This window comes from Sylvia atricapilla, chromosome 19 (assembly GCF_009819655.1).
Source record: "Sylvia atricapilla isolate bSylAtr1 chromosome 19, bSylAtr1.pri, whole genome shotgun sequence".
Lineage (NCBI taxonomy): Eukaryota > Metazoa > Chordata > Aves > Passeriformes > Sylviidae > Sylvia > Sylvia atricapilla.
The window spans coordinates 2416210-2437408 of NC_089158.1; positions in this window are offsets into that span (position 1 = coordinate 2416210).

Here is a 21199-nt window from a genome sequence, read left to right on the forward strand (position 1 = left end):
TTTATGAAATAGGAAAAATTTTCAAGTATCTTACAGAAAAGACGTCTAAAGGAATTGAGGTTTTCTACTCAAAATTTTGCTTCCAGACTACCCCAGTGAACAAGGAAGAAACAGGCTGTAAGGAGAAGGAAATTCAGAAAGAGCAGAATTTTTCCAGAAAGCAAAAATATTCAGGTCTGATGCATGGTTTGGGGAAAAGGAGGATCTTTTTAAATGTGTGCATCCAATTAAATCATGATGGACTGTGCATCCCTTGCTGGAAAGTTGCACACACTTGACCAACAGTGGCAATGAGGGTGAATGATTAGGGCAAGACTTTTTCTTTTTGTTTTAACAACCAAGAATATTCCATTTGGGAGAAAAAGATACTTTGCATAGGCACACCAGAGCTTCCCTGCATTTTCACTCCTATGTGAAATCAAATCTGGGAGAAGGATTAGCAGCCACATGGGACAATGCAAGGAAGATGAAACTGTTGTAAAAATATAGAGAAAAAAATCTTTTTTTTCAGAAAATTTTAGGATTTTTCCCCTCATAGCAAAACATTGCATTGGTTACAGTCACTCGAAATGTCTTCGCTCTGTGAGCTCCTGAATGGGATCAGCAATGGGGGAAGATCAGTTCTGCTTTCCTGAGCTCTAATGGGGCCACTCTAATGGGCTCAACCAACAGCAAACCTCAGGCTCCTGAAATGACAAAAAGTCATAGTAGGGGAAGCCTTTGAGTAATCCTCACCAAAGTGACTTTGACAATCAGCCTTTTAATGGAAAACCTCCCTGAAAGTAATTTTTTTTGTTTCAATGAGAAATCATTCATGTGCACACTGCTGTACCCCTTGAGCTCAGGGTTTAATTTAGGAGTAATAAAGATCACTTTATCTCTCTGTGTCCTGAAATCCACGTTTTCCTGCATGTCTTTGCTCCATTCCCTCCAGCAGTTTGTTCTGCCCCAGTGTCAGAGCAGGAGCAGGTGGTGAGTGCTGCACAGAGCTCTGCTATCCATTTCTCCAACCAGGAGCTGCTCCTGGTGTCATTAAGATTTCCACAAAGCTGCAATGTGCTCATTCTTTCAGAGCTTACATTTTCTCCCCAAAATGCTGATTTTTCTTTCTGTCAGCCCTTCAGTTCAAGTGTAATAGCAGCTTACAGGAAACTCAACCCACTCTTCACAGCCCTTCCAGAGGTTTTGCTGAGACCTTTTGCACAATTTGCAGATTTTCATCTTTAATTTATAAATGACTGGTGCATTCAGCTGCTGGAGGCAGGTGGATGTTTACACCTCATTATAAACCTTCATGGTATATCTTAAAATCATGGAGTGCCAGGTTGGTTTGGGTTGGAAGGGACCTTAAAATTCATCCCATCCCACCCCTGCCATGGCAGGGACACCTCCCACTGTCCCAGGCTGCTCCAGCCCCAATGTCCAGCCTGGCCTTGGGCACTGCCAGGGATCCAGGGGCAGCCACAGCTGCTCTGGGCACCCTGTGCCAGCCCTGCCCACCCTCTGAGTTAAGCATTTCTTCTTGACATCTGATCTAAACCTCCCATCTTTCAGATGAAAACCGTTTTGCATCTTTGAGCAGTTTTGCAGCTGTGCCTGTTCTCAGGCAGCAGGGCCAGAGCCCAGGGAGGAAACCCTGCAGCAGGTTCTGGATAAGTCACTTTTGCTGCCTGAAACACGAGGCTGATTTCTCTGAGAAACAAGGATTGCTGGCTGACCCCAGGGAATGTGCCTGGTGGGGCTGTCACTCCTTTTTTCTCTGACTGGGCAAACAAACCTAAATCTGTGCAGATTTCTGGGGTCTGAGGAGGTGTGGGTATGGGCAAACCCAGCAGGCAACGAGCAGCACACAGACATTCACTCCCTCTCCTCAGTGGGATGGGGGAGAGAAGTGGGGAAAAGAGTAAAAAATGTATGGGGTGACATAAAGAGGGAAGGGAAGGGAAGGGAAGGGAAGGGAAGGGAAGGGAAGGGAAGGGAAGGGAAGGGAAGGGAAGGGAAGGGAAGGGAAGGGAAGGGAAGGGAAGGGAAGGGAAGGGAAGGGAAGGGAAGGGAAGGGAAGGGAAGGGAAGGGAAGGGAAGGGAAGGGAAGGGAAGGGAAGGGAAGGGAAGGGAAGGGAAGGGAAGGGAAATCAAGCAACAAAAGAATACACAAAACAAGTGATGCCCTGCAATTACTCTCCTGAGGGATGCCCAGCCAGTACCCAGGGAGTAGGCTGGCACACCCAGCAGTTCTCCCAGCTCTAGATATTTGGCATGGCAGATGGCATCGAGCATCCCTGGGGTCAGCTGGGGTCAGCTGGGGTCACTGAGCTGACCATGTCCCCTCCTGACCCTGCACTGGCAGCATGGGAAGCTGTGAAGTTCTTGACTTGGTGTGGGCATTGCTGAGCAGCAACTGAACCATGAGTGAGTTATCAGCATCACTCCCAGCCTAAACCCAAACCAGATCTCAGCTTCTAGGAAGAAAATTAACCCCATCCAGCAGAAAGCAGGAGAGTTTTGTGGTTGGCGCGGAACTCATATGAGTAACACAACTACTATGGAAAGAATCACCTCTTTGCTGTCCTAAATTCAAACCAAATCTTCCCTCTTTGTTTTGCTGAAATACATATTGTTTGTATTTTATTTGTATGTGCTTGGCACACGTGTGTTATGTTGGGACCAAAAAATAAATCCCAACCTTCAGACAAAACAACTATCCTCTAACTGAAAGAGGATCTCCTCTCCTTGGTAAGTGAGCCACTATTTAATTTTCTCCATTTGAAGTTTGACTGATGTGTAAAAGGAGGTTGCACAACAAGCCATGTTCTTAATTTACAAATGAATCAACATCTTGTTAAGAAATAAACCTCATAAAAATCCAGCCAGCATATTGTTATCCACGAGCTTTTCATGTTGCTTTGCTGCTACTGAAGAAGTGCCCAGACTGGGAACTCCAGAAGAGTTCACTGCCCTTTTCTAGATTTGAGGAGCAACATAAAAGTGGGACCTTCATGACAAGAGAATTTTTCTGCTCCTTCTTTACGTGCTCAGTCTTGGATGATGTCAAGGACACACTTTTCCCACTTAGATTCTCATCTGAAATAAGAATTAAAAATGTGTATGCAACATTTCTTAGAATCCTGATGTGGTTAAAATTAGGACAGATGATTCCTCTGCCTTCACAGTAGTGCAATGGAGAAGTCATGAGAGACCTGATTTGGTACACCCAGGAGAATTTGATTTTACAATTCCACGCAGGAGAGGAAGGGTTTCTGTAGGACCTTGTGTGCCCCTCTGAACACGGAAACCTACTGCAGTTATTCTTTATGCTCTCACTCAGCTGCCAGCCTGCCCTGATCTACCTCAAATCTCTGAACTTTGTTTCTAACTCCTAAAATCAATACTGATTAAATTTCTGCTCGTTTCTGCTCCTCCATGACCACACTAATGAAGCTGGCAGCTCTTTCACAGGTAAGTTCTGGTACTTTCCACACCAGAGGTTTTGCCTTCTCTTGTCTGATTCTGTCTTCTCTTGTGTGTCTGATTCAACAGCTGAATCAGAGAGTGCTTTGACCTGCTGGGAAAATGGTCCAGGTGAAAGTTTTCCATATTTTACCCAGTGTCTCTGTGGCAAATTCTTCTGCCTGGCTTGAAGACTTGGACAGAGTCTGGTCTAGAAGCTCATCTGGGGTGAGCTTCCCTCCCATTCCAAATGCTCCACTTGATATGAAATATGACAAAAGTATGGGAACAGCTTCCTGTCCTTGCTCCAATAAATATTTAGCCAGTGACACAAAGCAGAGCAAGTTCATGAGGAGAAGCTGAGAGGCTGCCAGCCCGTAATTAGTGGCTGCTGTGGGAGCTTGGGCTGCAGGGTTCCCATCCTTGCTCCAAATCCAACAACACCAGGTCTTGGTCCTGAGTTTCCTTCACCCTGAATGGCTTTGGCTGGTGGCCTTGGGTGGAAGAGGACAGCACAACTTGTCTCTTTGGATCTGTGGGAGATGGGATTCACCTCCACTGATGGCCTCTGAGAAATAAACATCTCCTTTCAGTCCAGGAATTAAAAAAAAAAAAAATTAAAACTAGATTCAGTCCAGAATTAAACACTGGATTTTCTTCAGGCTCCACCTCTCTCTTGTCAATTTTAATATCTCAGTGATCTGGTGCTTGATACAGTTGGTGTCTTCCAGCAAAACCTTATGAGAGGCCTCCTTTGTTACGGTGATAATTAATGGAGTGTTTGCATTACTCAGTAATCCCAAATGGCTGGGCATAGGATCAAGGACCTGTCCTTATTTACTCAGTTCTTTGAGGGTTTTTATTCTAAATGTGCAGGTTCTCACCTCAGCTGCAGCTCGAGACATGAATAGATTAGGGGTAAATGAGGTGTTGACATAAGTGGAATTGAAAAACTATAATTGAGACAGAAGTGGAACTTAAAGGGCTATTTCTCAGCTTGTCCAGAAGTTTGCCTGCTTTTCTTGCTCCAAAATCAGGATATAAATCTCATTTGGTTTGAAATTAAAAGAGCATCTCCTAATGTCGAAATCATTTTGTTTTGTGGCACCTCTGTAAGGCAGGACGGAGGTTGAGGATTTCCAGGTGAGAAAGAGCAGCAGGAAACCACAGGGCTTTTCTGGCTGGGGAGAAATTGTTGAATACACATTTTTAGCTAAGTAAGGTTAAGCAAAGCTGAATCCTGTGCTGTTAATTGTCCTTCTCAGCAAAAGTCTTCCACCCTTTCTAGGGTCATCTATCAATATTTCAAGTTGTTGTTTGTTTTAAGGTTGGGCTTTCTCTGCTCTTTAATATTTTGTTAGCAATGGGGGGGTGATATATTTTGTGGAATTAATTCGTGTTTTATTGTAAAATGTGGTATAAAATCATTCATGTGTAAGAAATAAAGATGTTCAGGAACCATGCCACCTCTGCCACAGGGGAAGTGATCCATTTGCAATAGAAGGAAGGGTGGCTCCACCATGAGATGGGTCTTCTCCGAAGATGGGATTGCCAACGACCCAGTGCTCAACACCTGATGGAAATCTTATCTACATCAGCCTGGGTGTGCAGCCCAATGCCGGGTTCCATAAATGTAATCAGGTGTCCAGCCCTGCCCGGAAAACTATTCATCAGACCAGCAGCCAGGAGGAAAAAAAATATGAATATGCAAGGAAGACAAGATGGACAAAAGGATGAGGCAACCTACTTTCCAGTTGAAAGCTGTATAAAACCCGACCCTGCAAAGATGGGCTTTGTGAACGGGGAGGATTCAGTGTGACAGAGGCTGGATCTGAGGTCACCCAGTACCAACCACGGGATCGGTGCTGACCTTTGCTTGTGGCTTTCTCGGACTTTCAATTGGCACCTTTTCAATAAATTTCTTTATGGATAAAATTGGCTGATCATTCATTACAGGGGCTATCACTGAACTGACGACAAGTACAAAGTGCGCTCAGCAGGAAAGATGTGACCAAGGCTGACATTAAAATCCCTTTTATTTCCATCCTGGTGAAAGAAGAGTGGGAAAGGCCTCCTTGTATCTTCAACAGTGAGAGATTCTGAGGTGCCCTTGAGGGAACAGCTCCATCCCATGCAGCATTCCCAGGCAGGACCAGCCAAGACAGGTGATTAGTGGAGGCCCAGGAGATTGCAGCACTCTGCAGTGTGGCATCGTGGAAACATCGTTCAAACGCTGAGGGAAACCTCCTCACGGGCCCAAATTCCCCTGCCATGGCCTGCCTGGAGCCCTGGCTGTGCTGGGGAGCGATTCCCCTGCCTTGGAGGCCAGCACGGCGAGCTCCAGCTGCAGTGCTGGGACAGAGCTGTGCCGTGTGCCCCCGCGGTGCTGCACGGAGGAAGAAGCACAGGGATCATTTCAGAGCAGGGCTCGGCCAAACCCTGCCGATGTGACTTGGCCTCTGGCCACGCAGCAGCTCGGGATGGCCTTAAAAAGCCGTGGAAGTGGCGTTAGGATGTGCTGCTGGCAGGGCAGCAGGATGGCTCCGGGTGCTGACTCACGGGCTGGGGGGAAGGTGGGTGTTGGGTGATCCATCACGGGGTGTCCGTGCTCTCCTGCAGGAATCCACACGTCCCCATTGCGTCAGGGCCGTGGTTCTGTGAAACAGGGAAACCTTGGCAGGAGGGAAATTCAGCTGGAATCTACATCAGGCTCGGGAGGTGCTGCTCGGTGCCTGAGCTGGGCTGTTGCACCCACAGGAAGAGAAAGAAAGGAAGGAAAACAATCCTGGTGTAATGTTTTAATCCTGTTTAACCAGCCAAAACTGGAGCTGGTTATGGATTTCTCCAGTAATTATTCTGAGAAACAACAGCACTTGGGTTTGCCCCTCAGTGGAACAGATGCCAGAAGCATCTCCAGGTGTTTCTCCAGCAGCACCAGCCCTTGACCCTACAGCAGTCATCAGAAGAGAGGGTGAGGACTGCATCAAAATTCATTAAATCATTAGCAAATCACTAGTGTTTGTAGGCTTATCTCTGCTCTTGGAGCTCAAGGACACTTGAATAGAATTCTCATGGCTGGGAATGAAAAATGAATGAAAAATTTTAATGAGGGAGTTTCATGGGCATTTATTTCCATTTGTACAGAATGGTTGTGCTTGAGGGGGCAAACCCAGAACTAAAAAAACAGCTTGCATTTTAAACAAAGCTTCTAAAAGTGTGTGCTGGGTGTTTAGGGCAGGGTGAAGGTTATAATTTAGGTATGGGGAGGGTGTGGGGCTCTCTGTGGGGACAGGACAGGGCTGCCCCATGCTGGCACAGCCTTTTCAGCCCCTCAGAGCAGGGCACTGCTGGGCCTGGGAGTTACATCAGGGGTGCCTCCCCTGAAAAATGGGGGTTAAAAAGAGCCAAAATGTCAGACAGGCAATGAAGATGAGGAGAAAAGGGTGAGGAAGCAGTGCTGCAAACACCCAGGTCAGCAAAGGAGGAGGAGGAGCAGAGATTTTGCTGCAGGCTGGGGAGAGGAGCAGAGCAGAGGAGAGACCCTTTGGGGACCCCAGGCTGCAGCAGGGAACGTTTGGTGTTTCCTGACAGGAATTGTGGCCCGTGGAGAAGCCACACTGGAACAGGTGTAAAGGTGAGGAGGGAAGGAGTCATGGAGGAGTTGTGGACTGACTGACCACCACCCTCCATCCCCTGGCTGCCTGCTCTGTGCAGGGCTGGGGAGAGCACAGGAGCCAGGAGTGAAGCTGAGCCTGTGAATGCAGATCTGGGGCAGGCAAAGATCTTTTAATTCCTCTTTCTCAACCTATTTTAATCAGCAATATATTATGGGTTTTTAAAAAATGTCTGTTTTGCCAATAGCTGCAGTTGCTAAGAGATCTCCCTGCCTTTTATCTCAACCTACACATTTTCCATCTCCTGTGTTCTTCCCCTGCCCTATTGAGGAGGGGTAAGATTTTTTTTTCAGTGTCCTGCCACGTAACCAGAATCTCTTGAGGACGAACTGATGCATCAGCACCTTCCTCAGAAGAGCCACCCCTGCCCATGGCCCTGGCAGCTGCTGCACCTCCCTGGGAGCCTGGGAGGTCTGTGGGAAGAACAGCTGGAAGCCTGGTGAGCGCCATTGCAAACACCAGCTCTGGAGGAGAATATATTGTTACCTTGGGCTAATAGTTTTAAACCACATCATCTGGATCAGACACCTGCCCAGGTAATCGCCATGGCGACACCAAAACAAATAGAAACCTTGAAATGATCAGCCTGAGGAAAACAAGGAGCTGGGCTGCAGGTTTGGAAGGTGTTTAAGATTCTGTCTATGTGGTTAAATATGAGCTTGTTCAGCACTGAAGTGACCAAAAGGCACAAAACTATACAGGGCTCTGTGCCTGAACCAGCACACGCCAAATCTCTGCAGACCTCATTAGTCTGGACAAAAGGAGCAGGGATATCAAGATGATCAGAGAGATGGAGAACATCTCCTGTGGGAAAGGGCTGTGATAATTGGGAATGTTCAGCCTGGAGAAGAGACCAGGGGTGACCTAATTGTGGCCTTCCCGTGCCTTGAGGGAGCCAAAAGAGAGAGAGAGAGAGAGAGAGAGACTATTGACATCAGCCTGGAGTGACAGCACACAGAGAGTGGCTCCCAGCTGACAGAGGGCAGGGTTAGATGAGATGTTAGGAAGGAATTGTTCCCTGGCAGGGCTGGCACAGGGTGCCCAGAGCAGCTGTGGCTGCCCCTGAATCCCTGGCAGTGCCCAAGGCCAGGCTGGACATTGGGGCTGGAGCAGCCTGGGACAGTGGGAGGTGTCCCTGCCCATGACAGGGGTGACACTGGACAAGCTTTAAAGTTCCTTCCAGTCCTTCCAACGTGTGGATCCATGAAAAGTCCACACCTGTGGACTCTGTCTGATCTGAACACCGGCAGAACAAACTCCTGTGACTGTGACAACACATCCACACTCAGTCAGGAGCTGTGGTTCATGGGCTGTCCATGGATCAGCAGCCCCTGAGCCTCCCTGGTGTCCTCCCTGCTCAGTGGATGCTCAGCCCTCACACGGGCAGGGAACAACTCCCTAACTGTGTGTATACATACTTTCTCCCCAAACTCATGCAGGCAGCTGGCTGAGCTGCTTGGAAGGATGGTTTGGCTTGGATAGGAAAACAGTAAACAGGATTAAATGGGTATTAAAAGGAGTCTGGAGGAAGGAAAAGGGCACAGGCGCCCATATATCTCACTCTGGGGTATCTGCATCAACAAAGCCAGGAAAGCAGCTGCTGGGATTGTTCTGGGGAGCTCTGGAATGATGATGTTTCTGCAGGAAAATGTGCAGTTAGATCCTGCTGGGAGAGGATCAGCAGCTGCCAGGAGCTCGAGCTCCACATGCGAAGCAGCTGAGCTCTGTCTGTCCGCATCGAGGGGGGAATACCAGGCTCCTGGACTGCTCTCCCTGCTGCAAGGATCTGGAAGAATTAACGAGTTCACAGTTCAGGAATGCTCCCAAGAAACCACAACAAGGGAATCTGAGCAACTGCAGACATGGAAAGTCTGTGAAGCACAGACCCGAGCTCCCTGTGGAGAAGCAAAGAAGAAAAGGGAGGTGAGGATAACCCAAAGAAGGAAAACCTCTGGGATTTCTGACACAGCTCCCTTGAGGGCTCCTAAAGCAGCTGCTCTGGTTGCTTCATCTGGGACTTCCTGGTGGCATCAGGGCCAGGCTGGGCCAGGTCTTGCTCCTCCAGCCCTCCTGTTGGCAGCCATGAGCTGTGGATGTGGATGCAGCACTGGAATGGCTCTGGTGGCTCCCAGGTGACTGCTGGCCTTCAAACACACATGGCAATGGCAATTGTCACAGACCTGTGACTTAATGAAAGAAAAACAACCCCAAAGCCAACCAAAAAATAGAGAGCAAAGAGGAGAACCCTGCCTTTAGAACTGTTGGATGCCAGTTTCACCTGGTTTTGATGGTGTCTCTCCATCCATCTGACAAAGCAGAGGGGGGTTATTTTGCATGGGAGAAGAAAAGAGCTATAAAAAATAATTAGAAGAATGTTTCTGATTATACAGATGCTAAAAATTCCCGCTCTGAGTGTTGATTTTATATTATTATAAATATTTCACTTATTTTTATTTCAAGATGATGCCCCAAACTGATACAGTTGGTACAGGTGCAGTTCTATACAGAACAAAGCTTTCTGTGGATGTGTTTAAATCAGAGAAGAAAAATAAACCAGGGATTTTTATACATAATAGGGATGGTGTATTTTTTTCCAATATGTAACAGATAAAAGATAGATCAAACAACAAAAAGCAGCAACATAAAAGATTTGCAGATATGATTTTCATACCAGCCTCACATAGCTTGGATTATTTTTTTCCAGTCAGACATTCCTAATGGAAAATTACAGTATAGAACGAAACAGCTCAGAGTAAATGAATATGAGGAGTAAAGCTGAAGTGACAAACACATTTTTGTAAAGCATGGTAACGATCAACAATTGTAAAAATTGTGGAAATACTTCTTCTAATGCCTGTTGGCCTAGTGCTGTAAGTTCCTCTAAGGCCAGAATCTTTCAGCTGGGTCACGGGGAAAAATTCTCCCTTGGCACCAAATATTGCCTTGGGTTATAAAAGAGTAAACTCTGGGTTATAAAATAGTAAACTCTGAGTAATAAAACAGCAAACTCTCCTTTCATGGAGAGTTGTATTTCCACCACGGGTTTCAAGCTTGGACAATCTTCCTTCCCCAGCATTCCCATCTGCTCTGTGAGCTTCCCAGGGCAGTTCTGGACCTGCAGAGCTTCCTTGGGTCTGATAACCCTGCTGGGCTTCCTGTCTGCAGAGCTGCAGGGCCATGCTGCTCCTGCTCTCCAGGTCCTGCTGCGTGGCTGAGCACTTTCACAGCCTTGGGTATCTCCACACCAGTGCCCTCAAAGCCTGATTCTTCCAGGGAAATGCATTCTGCACATTCCTGATTGTCTGACTCACAGCCTTGGTGCCAGCACTCCTCATTTCTATTTATTCACCACGGGAAGCCTAAAGTACAAATACATTGGATGGGAGCCTGGCTCCAGTGGAGTCAAGGACAGAATTCCCATTGATGTCTGTGGGCAGAGAACTTCACTTCTGTGCTTTTGGTTGTTCTTTACCATTGCTGGCTCAGGGCTAAAGGGCCATTTGAAAAGGCTCTGTTGCCCAGAGTGATGCTGAGTTCCAGTGGCACTTCCAAACACAGCCCATGTGCACAAGTAGCATCTGTTTGCATCCTGGGGGCTTTGTAGCTTCTGAACTGAGGCAGATTCGAAGGAGGGCACAAAAAAGGTTTTCTCCACACACTCAGACTCTGGGTCTGTTTGAAGCTGTCCCTCGGGTCAGGCCAGAGCAGGGGACAAAGGGACTTGTGGCTGCTCCAGGTGTTGTTCAGCTTTGGGAAACACACAGAGCTGGGTAACAAGGATGGGACAGAGCTTTTGCCCACCTGTCCCACCATGATTCTGATGGTTTCTACAGAGCTAAAACAGAGTCCTGCTGGTGTAACCTGTCCAGCACAGAATCACAGAATAGTTTGGGTTGGAAAGGACCTAGAAGAGCCTCTAACTGCAATGCCCCACCATGAACAGGGGTCCACTTTAGCAGAACTAATGTGACTCTAATTTATGCTGCAGTACCTAATTTTACTTCTTCTCTACAGAAGTGAAAAGAATTATTTTGGATTTTACACTAGTTGGGGAGAGAGGCTTGGCTGTAACCTTATTACCACATTGTAAGGGCTCACTGTGTGCTCCATCAAGTACAAATTCTGACAAAGGACCTCTAAGAAAAAAAAAATACCACAGAAGTAATCCTAAAAAACATCTAAACCCAGAGTATACCACACTCTTAGGAGCTTAGAATTTCCAGAAAAAAACCCCCCTAAATACCTCCAAGTACTTTGCATCTGAAGTGAGGAAAGTCTGTTGGTAAAAAAAAAAAATAATACTGACAGCTCCCCAGTGCTCAATTAATCATTTGCTTTTAACAACAGCGACTCAGAGACAGCCACAAAAGTGGAGCAGGAAAGCAAGAGAAATGAAATGGGCCTTTGTCTTGGGGCTGAACTTGGTGCCCTTGCCAGGACACAAACAGTTCATCTGGGGAGAGAAACCCACTGGCCCACTTGGCGTCCTGCAGCTCCTGGCACGGGCTGAACAGGGCAGTAGGTGGTCTGGCACAGCCCTCCTGGACGTGCTTTCTCACCAGCTCCTTTGCCCTGCAGGCAGCAAAACCAGCCCCACAGAAAGGGCTTTTCCATAGGATTCCTAAATTGGGCTGTGCTACTCGGCGTTCTCGGTGAAATATGAATTCTGTAAGGCCTGTTCTAGTTATTACAGCTGTTAGAGTTGTTTCATACTGTCCCATATAATTCCTTTGGAAACCTGTTTGGTTTGTCTAGTCAAACATTTCAGCAGAGAAATTACAAGCAAAACACAATTGGTGCATTCAGAAATCACTAAAATTACCAGGTGAAATAACGTGGCTGAAACTTTCAGATGAAGTGAAGAATCCCAGTGCCTCTCTCTGCCTTAGGGTCTGACTGTATTTTAGCTCCAAAGGTTGTGACATTTTTCACTTTCTTACTTCAAATCTACGGGGGAGTTGATTGTGCTGGTAGTTACAAGTGTCTTTTAATGCTCTATTTTTTCCATACTACTACTACTACTACTACTACTACTACTACTACTATTATTATTATTATTATTATTATTATTATTATTATTATTATTATTATTGGAGTATATGAATCTATACAAAGGATGCCTGACTTGCACTAAACTCTTGAAAGAACATTCAGGTTTTAATTGGGGAGTTAAATGGAAAAAGGAAGAAAGAAGAAGAAAATTCAGGGCATATTGGCTCAATTTGACAAGGTTTTCTGTCAGTTTAGTGTTATCTCTTAGGGCTCCTGTGTTCAGGGGTTGTGGAGGGGAGGCCAGGTTGTGACTTTTGAGGTTGAGACAGGGACACAGTATTTATTTTATAGCCTCAGCAGAGTGATTGTCTTCCACTGGTGTTTATTCTGCTGTGCTTGTGTTCATTTTCCTCCAGCAGCTTAAATTGTTGCTTTTTCCATTAAACACAGAAGATTTATGTGTGCTGATGGCCTCATAAATGGGCAACTCCTTATCCAGGTGCAGTTCTATCTAGTTTGATCGAATTGTCCCAGTTTTTTATTTTAAAAATTTGAATTAACTTCAGTTTAATATAAAGAGCAGAAGTTATGTCTCCCCTTCCTCTGTCAAGACAACAACTGTTTGTTTCTCTTCTTACAGGGATGGTTCCCATCAGTGCCAAAGGTGAGGAAAGCTCTTCCCAGCACATGAACTACATGAACTCCCTGGTGACATAAAGAAACAGGATTTTAGATGGCAAATGAGTTTTAGTGGGGGAAAGGGTCAATGATAACAGTGTTAAACAGGCTTTCAAAACTGTTTGAGATGCCCAAATTCAGTCAACATCCCACTTCAATATACCTAGACCTCAGTTTTCCTTTGTCTTGTACGATTAGTGAAGGCAAGTTGCCTTTTTCCATGAGGAATGTTGGGAGTTTACTCTCTTGGGAGCTGTCACTGTAGGAAAGAGATTCCTAAAATATATATGAACAACAGCTTTCCATTCAGTCTGTTCTGTCTTCCAAATCAAGTTGTTGAATGTGCTGCACAGCAAGATGGAAAAAATTAATTAGATTCTTTTTTCTTTTTTTTTAGCAGGAGTCAGTGCAGAGAGTCAGCTTTTATCTCACTGTCAAGCACAGTTGTCTCCATGAAATCTGAAAGCCTTGTCTTTAAACCATTGAAGATTTCAGGAGTTCCTGAAAAAAATGCAAAGTCAAGTCAGCAGAGTGTTTTTGGGAGGTGTTCCCACTCCCTTTCCAGCCAAGTGTGCCCACTTTGCTGGTTTGGATTTCCCTCCTGAAGCACCCAGTGTTTGCACCCACTCCCCATCACTGCCTCCTCTTCCATGTGAATTCCTGCCTGCCTGGTTTTTGCACAAGTCAATAACACACTTTATTCCCTAAGAATCTGTTCCTTGGGAGGGGAAAAAGAAAAGAAAAAAAAAAGTCACTCTTTTCCAATTGTCAAGAGCTCCTAAGCCTTCTGGAGCATCACACAAAAGCAGCTTAATCCCACTCTCTGCAAATGTCCCTTTGCCTCGATGCCTCTGAGCAGGAGTTTGCTGAGCTGCTGCAGCAGCCGTGTGCCCTGTGCCCTGTGCCCTGTGCCCTGTACCCTGTGCCCTGTGCCCTGTGCCCTGTGCCCTGTACCCTGTACCCTGTACCCTGTACCCTGTGTCCTGTGCCCTGTGCCCTGTGTCCTGTGCCCTGTGCCCTGTGTCCTGTGTCCTGTGTCCTGTGCCCTGTGTCCTGTGCCCTGTGTCCTGTGTCCTGTGTCCTGCACCCTGTGCCCTGTACCCCGTGTCCCTGCCCTGTGTCCTGTGCCCTGTGCCCTGTGTCCTGTGCCCTGTGTCCTGTGCCCTGTGCCCTGTGCCCTGTGTCCTGTGTCCTGTGTCCTGTGTCCTGCACCCTGTGCCCTGTACCCTGTGTCCTGTGCCCTGTGCCCTGTGCCCTGTGCCCTGTGTCCTGTGTCCTGTGCCCTGTGCCCTGTGCCATGTGTCCCTGCCCTGTGCCCTGTGTCCTGTGTCCTGTGTCCTGTGTCCTGTGCCCTGTGCCCTGTGTCCTGTGCCCTGTGTCCTGTGCCCTGTACCCTGTACCCTGTGTCCTGTACCCTGTACCCTGTGTCCTGTGCCCTGTGCCCTGTGCCCTGTGTCCTGTGTCCTGTACCCTGTACCCTGTGTCCTGTACCCTGTACCCTGTGTCCTGTGCCCTGTGCCCTGTGCCCTGTGTCCTGTGTCCTGTACCCTGTGCCCTGTGCCCTGTGCCCTGTGCCCTGTGCCCTGTGCCCTGTACCCTGTGCCCTGTGCCCTGTGCCCTGTCCCCTGTGTCCTGTGCCCTGTGCCCTGTACCCTGTACCCTGTGCCCTGTGTCCCCGCCTCGGGCCACAAACCACATGCCAGGAGCTGTCGGGGGTAACAAAACCACCCCCAGGATGGAATGGCTTAAGGCCTGTCTGAGGGGATGCAGAGCCATCATTTCAGGGCACAGGAATTGGTTTGTCTCTGTTTGCCTCTGCTGGAGCCTTTGAGACTGAATTAGGTCATGGGTCTGTAGGGGGGGTGGAATTTGCTGTGTAGAGCAGAAAAAAGAAAAAATCAAGTTGAATGTAGCTGGGGCTTGATGCCTTCATAAGGATTTACTGGAAGGGGTATTGTAGTGTGACCTTGTCCAGAGAGGCAGAGCTGGCCCAGGGAAAAGGAGTTTGTGGCTGCTGGGGCAGAGAAGGGGACAGAGGAGGCCAGGACTGGTCAATCAGGGTGATTGCTGTTCAAGTTCATTTTCCTTTTCTTTCCAGTGAGGTCTCTTGGGGACACTCTGCTGAGTGCCTCCACGAGTTTCAGCTTCCAAACTGGGCAGAGGGAAGCCTGGTGGTGGCTGTGCAGGCAGGAGGAAGCAAACACAGACCTAGCCAGAGCTGTGAGCTGGCACTGACATCCCAGGATGAGCAGGGCAGGATTTATCAGCTTGGGGTTAGTGCCACACTGTCCCAGTGGGGATTTGCTGGGTTGCAACCTTTGGTTGGCCTTTGGAGGTAAATTGTTACAATCAGGGAATGGTTTGAGTTGGAAGGGATTAAATCCCATCCTATCCCACCCTCTGCCATGGGCAGGGACAACTCCCACTATCCCAGGGTGATCCAAATCCTGTCCAGCTTGGCCTTGGGCACTGCCAGGGATCCAGGGGCAGCCACAGCTGCTCTGGGCACCCTGTGCCAGCCCTGCCCACCCTGCCAGGGAACAATTCCTGCCCAGGATCCCATCCAGCCCTGCCCTCTGGCACTGGGAGTCATTCCTCTTTCCCTGTCGCCCCTTGGAAATAGTCTCTCTAGCACCTCTGTTGTGAGGAAAGGCTGGGAGAGCTGGGGAAGAGAAGCTTTGGTGTGACCAAACTGGGACCTTCCAGTACCTTAAGGAGCCTGCAGGAAAGATGGAGAGAGACTAAAGGACAAAACAGGACTAAAATCTTACCCCAGCCCTCAAGTGAATTTGTTGCAGATCTATTCCCCCACAGTAAGAACTCTACTGAATGTATGATCCCTCTGCTGCAGCTCTTTTATTTAAGTAATTGCTTTTCACAAGGGAATTCTCTTCACTTGTCAGTGACTGGGTGACACCAGCTGGGTGACAATGCCAGCACACAGCCTCTGGAGGGGACACTTGGCACTGGATGGAGGAGGAGGTGCTGGAGCTGGACAGGAGAGTGGGTTTGTACATGGAGTTCTGCCTCATTAGTTGCCACTCAGTGAGTTTATTTTGGTGGTTTGACTTCTCCAGTGAAAGATACACAAAAGGTGCGAGAGGAGCCTTCATCTCCGTGTCCTGATGGAAAGTGTTCTTCATTCCTGGGAGAGAAACATATTTATGTGGGAAGAGATCCAGTTCCTCGAAGACAGCTTTGACAGAATCGTCTGAGGGGATTTTTCTGTCCATCCTGCCCACTGAGGATTTGTAGAGAGCTTGACTCTTCTGTGTGGATTCCTACCAAAAAATAATAATGTTACTGATGGCCAGATATACCTGCTAGCTGCAGCAGCCCACCACCACTGTGGGGGAAAAAACAATTTGTTTTTAGACAGGATTAAAGGACAGCAGTTTGTTCTTTTTCTTATAACATAACAGCCAATTTACACTTTAAAGAGACCTTTGGAGAGAAGGAATTCCCCTTCTGGAGGGAAGATATGTGTGCATTCAGGTTTGCTGTTGTAAAAACAAGCTGTGGAGAGTTCTAGCTAATTTTTGCAGCTGAATCATTGAGCCAAGTGCTTTGAACTGGGTGAGGAAAGGCTAATCAAGAATGGTCCATAATGTTCTTACAAGATTTCCTCAAGGGCTTGCAATTAGAGATTATTGTGTCATCACAGCAAAAGGGCAGCCTGGAGGTCAGCTCTGGTATGGGAAACCCCAGGCAGGTCTTTTAAAATAGCAAGGGCAACTCAAAAATGATGAAATAATGAGGGAAGAGCAGCTTGTTACTCAGCATGGCTTCCTCAAAATCTGCTGTGCTGTGTCAGCACAGAGATGTGGCCCTGAATCCCAAAACGTGGGAAGTGTATTTAGACTAGAGGATGTTGCATCCTTGAAAAGTTTAAATCCAAGCAGAGTTCTTTCCTACAGACATAAATAGTCTATAAATACAGGACTTATCAAATTGATTACTCACAGAAGTGCAGATTAATATTTGCCCCACAATTCCATCAATCCCCAGCAGGGCTCTGAGGCGTGGGAAGGGCGGTTCTGCCCTGCAGAGGCTGGAGGCTGCAGTGTCTGTGGCTGAGACAGCAGCAGATGTTCCTGTGTGGATTTTTTGGGAGCATGGTGTGGCCACTTCATTTGTCTGTGTCCTGTGTGCCATTGGAGCAGTGATTCCTCCCCACGGGCTGGGATGTGCCTGCAGCCAGCAGAGCAGGACGAGCAGCATCTGGCCCGCAAGGCGCGGGATGTTTCCAGAAGAGCAGCACAGGACACTTTAAAGCAAACAAAAAGGTTGGAACTATCAGGCTCCAGGCAGCTCAGAGAAGAAGAAGAAGGACTGAGGCTGAGGAATCCTAGCCAGCACATGCTCCAAGCTGGTGACGTTTCCCAGCAGCAATGTACAACAAGAACTCTTTCACACTTCAGTCCCCCAGCTCTGCGCTGTTGTGCCGGGCTAAGTGTGACTCGACTTTGATGTTCTCCAGACAAGGCCCCATATTTGTCCATGTTTACGTATTTTGACAGGAAAGGAACAGCTCTGCTTCATATCCCCTGGGCTTCCTCAGAGCAGATTTAAACACTGCAGGGAAATAACAAACCCTGCAGGTCCTGCGGGAACCCAACTCCCACGGGCAGGGGTGGTGTGGGGAGGGAGCAGGAATCACTCAGGGATTTGGGACTTATGGTCTCCGCTGCGTGCAGATGTTGGGAAAACTCCCATTCCCTCCAAGCAGGGAGAGGAAAGTGTGGAGAGGCTCTGCTAGGAGAGCTGCCTCCTCCTCCTCAGCGCTCAGAATGCCTCACAGGCAATACTCCTCACAGGAGCTGGGCTCTGAGGAGTTATTCCAACACACCCATGGCAGCGGTAGGCTGGAATTCTGTGTGCAGTCAGCAGGGTCCTGCCTTTAAACCCACATGTGAATGTGCTTCAAAATCCCAGGGTTGTGGAAAATGGGGGTTTATGGAGTTGATTCTTTCTTTTTGACACTGAACTTCATTCTGATTTGATCCCTGAACAATCCCTGATTACTGAACAATCTTGGTCAAATATTGTCCTCAATTCCACTGGTTTTACTCGTTCCTTGTCTTACTACAGCCCTGCTTTAATCTGTTGTGTTATGGGCAGAGGACCTGAAAAGTTGGAAGAAATAAAGGACAGATAGCAGTGGATGAGGAAACTCAGGCACAAAGAATATGAAATTATTTTTCTGTGTCTTGGAGGTTATCAGGGCATTTATTGCAAGATTGCCTTTCCTCATCCTCCTGAACTTTGATCATATGTAATATATTCTGCTTTATTGATCTGTTTTGCCTTTTGATTTAACAAGGAAAAGCAACAAAGAAAGCACAAGTAAACCTGAAATGGATAAAATCTTTACACTGAAGATGTAGCATGCCATCCTCTGAAGGACCTTTCATCTAAATCCTGGGAAGCTGGATTACCACTACAAGGAATTACAAAGAAATACTTTTATCTGAAAGTCAAGGCAAGGCGAGGAGTAGATACACAGGAAAATGTGTGACTCCTTTCAGGGCAAAGCTTTTTTTTTGTGAAAAGCAGCAAATTTGGTTCAGGGAATTCCAGCACTACTTTTCTCTTCATCTTTATGAGAACTCACTCTTTTCTTGATTTCTCTCCTTTTTTTTTTTCCCCTCTCTGAATATTGTGAAACTGAACATTGTGTCATACTTTCAACTGGAATCCAACAAGCTGAAACTTTATTTACATTCAGGATCAATGAAAATAAATGCAGCAAGCCAAAACCTTCATTAAATGGCAATTTCTGTGTCCAGTGGGCAGAAACACAAAGAAGCAACAACTGGAGGAGCTGCTGAAATCACATTAGTCTATTTATATTTAATAGCTGTATTTAAAAAAATATATTCTTATCAGTAACTAGAAATACAGGACAAAACTGAGGAGGGTAGAGCCTAAATCTCTAAATAGATATTGTGAGAAAAAAAAACTGGCTGCTGCTCCTGTAGAGTCAGCAATGAGGCCTCAGGTCTGTTTAATTTTCTGTGAGGAGAATGAAATGAGAGTGGACTCAGAGCCTTCCTCTTCCCACCCCAAAGTTCTCTTCCACTTGTAAATAATCTAGGGGGAAAAAACTTAAAGCCCTGGGCCCAAAAGTTAACCCAGAGTTAATCCAGTTTGATCTGTGCCCTTGGAGAAAGCTCAGGTGTGACACTCAGAAGGGGTGACAGGCTGGGTGAGAACCCCCTCAATTCAGGAGGGGCTTTCTTAATTAAACCAGGAGAAAACCTCAGCAGCTGCACCAAACACTGCAGGTCCTGGAGCTCTCACAGGACACCAAGGAAACAAGAGTCGTGGTGAGGTCCTAAATGTAAAATATACACAAACCCTGATCTGCAGCTGAGGAAAATTGGCTGAACTCTCTTTGAGCACAGTTGAAGTGCGTTGCTTTATATTTGGTGGAGTTCTCTGCATTTTGGCAGGGCAACAGTTTAGGCTCCCTGACACACTTAAGTGTGGATGGGTGGATGGAACAAAGTATGATTTCATTCAGCCAGTTGTAAATATTTATGAACACAGCCATCATTGGTAGGGAATGCGCTGTTCCTTGGCATTAATAATAATGGAAAGGGCAAACATGGCTGAGGGTTGTGAGGCACATCTGGGGCCAGTGAAATTGTGTATTTCCCCAGATTTCTGATACCTTTGTGAAGCTCTAGACAGGTGAGCAGCTTTGCAGTGATGTAGATGCTCATTTCAGGCTGAGGATTATTCCTGTGTTGATATGAAGGTACTGAAGAAACAGAAAAAGTGTTTGGGGTTTGTTGAGGGCAGGAGTTTGATTTCAGTGATGTGTTTGTTCCCTGCCAGCTCTAACGATCTACAAGCTTCATTCATTCTTGTGCCTGTGGCCCCAATGAGCCAATGTGACACCAGTGCAGCAGATTTGGTGATGTGGTTGTAGCTGAATGTGTGTCTGCGAGCTCAGGCTCTGACAGACATCAGGAGATGATGCCTTGGGGAGGCTGAGCTGGAACAGAGACTGGACAGAGCTGGAGGTTAAAGTAGGGCTTTATTGAAAGGCCTTTAGGATCCACCTTGGGCAGGACAAAAGCCTGGCCAGGGCTACACCCAAGATGGACCCAAAATGGACACAAAATGGACAAACGGTCAAAAGATCTCACACTTTTATAAGTTTTGGTCCATTTGCATATTGGGGTTTAATTGTCCAATTCCAGCCCCAGGCTGTGAGGTCCCATCCTGCTTGCCCCTCCCTCCAGCCCACCCTTGTTTGTGCCTTTGGGCTGAAAGTTGTCCTTGGTGTGCAGCAGGAGAAGGATTTGTTTTGTGTCCCTGCTGTGTGCAGAGCTGAGTGACACTGACTGTGAGCTCAGAGCTGCACCCCTGGGCACCACAGAACATGAAAATATGAAAGCTAAAGCTTTAAGGCATCAAAGACATTAGAAAAAAAGTAACTTTTACCTTAAAATGTGGGAAAGGATTGTTAAGGTTGGTTCGTGTGCTTTTTGAAAAGCTGATTTTTTTTTTTTTCCAGATATGTCCATTCCAAAGAAAGTTTCCTTCTGGTTCTGCCTTGCCCAGAAGCCATACATTCCACACAAGCCTTGAGAAGTGCTGGAGGGTTTGGTTTGGCTGAGGATCCTCCTGGGTGCTGGGAGCTCTGCCACAGACACCCTGTGCAGCCTTTTCTATGTCGCAGGGTGGGCACCAGGCAGAGGATTTTGAAAACTCAAGGAATAGATTTATGCACAATTCACTGTTTTTCAGGTACAACTTTGAAACTTAGCCTTGATTTATTGCAGGGAGGATTTTCTGCTGTTTGCTACACCAGAAGAACAAGATTTGTATCCCAGCTCATTTATTCTTTCTCCTTTATGAAACTCTCTCTACAAATATTTCCATCTTTCACTGCACGACTCCAACACTTTGATACCTTTTTGCAGGAAAAAACTGCCACAATAACCTGAAGCAAAAAAAGCCCAAACCGAACTGAACTGAACCAAACCAACCCAAACCGAACCAAATCAAACCAACGCAAACCAACCCAAAACCAACCCAACCCAACCCAACCCAAACCAAACCAAACCAACCAAACCAAACCAAACCAAACCAAACCAAACCAAACCAAACCAAACCAAACCAAACCAGACCAAATAGAACTGAACCAAACCAGACCCAATCAAACCAATCCAAATATCTTCCCAGCCTGGCACCTTTAGAGCCAGGTTTGTGGGCACAACTCCATTTGTGTGCTCTCCTGGAGTTCAGACGGGTCAGTCTCCTGCCACCCCTGCAGTTCCAGATGTGCTCAGCTCCTTGGCTCGGTGTCCCCTGGCTGCCAGAATCGATTCCTGCAATGGGAGCCCGGGAAGGATGTCACCCCTCATCACCCTGTCACCTTTTCCAGAGCCATC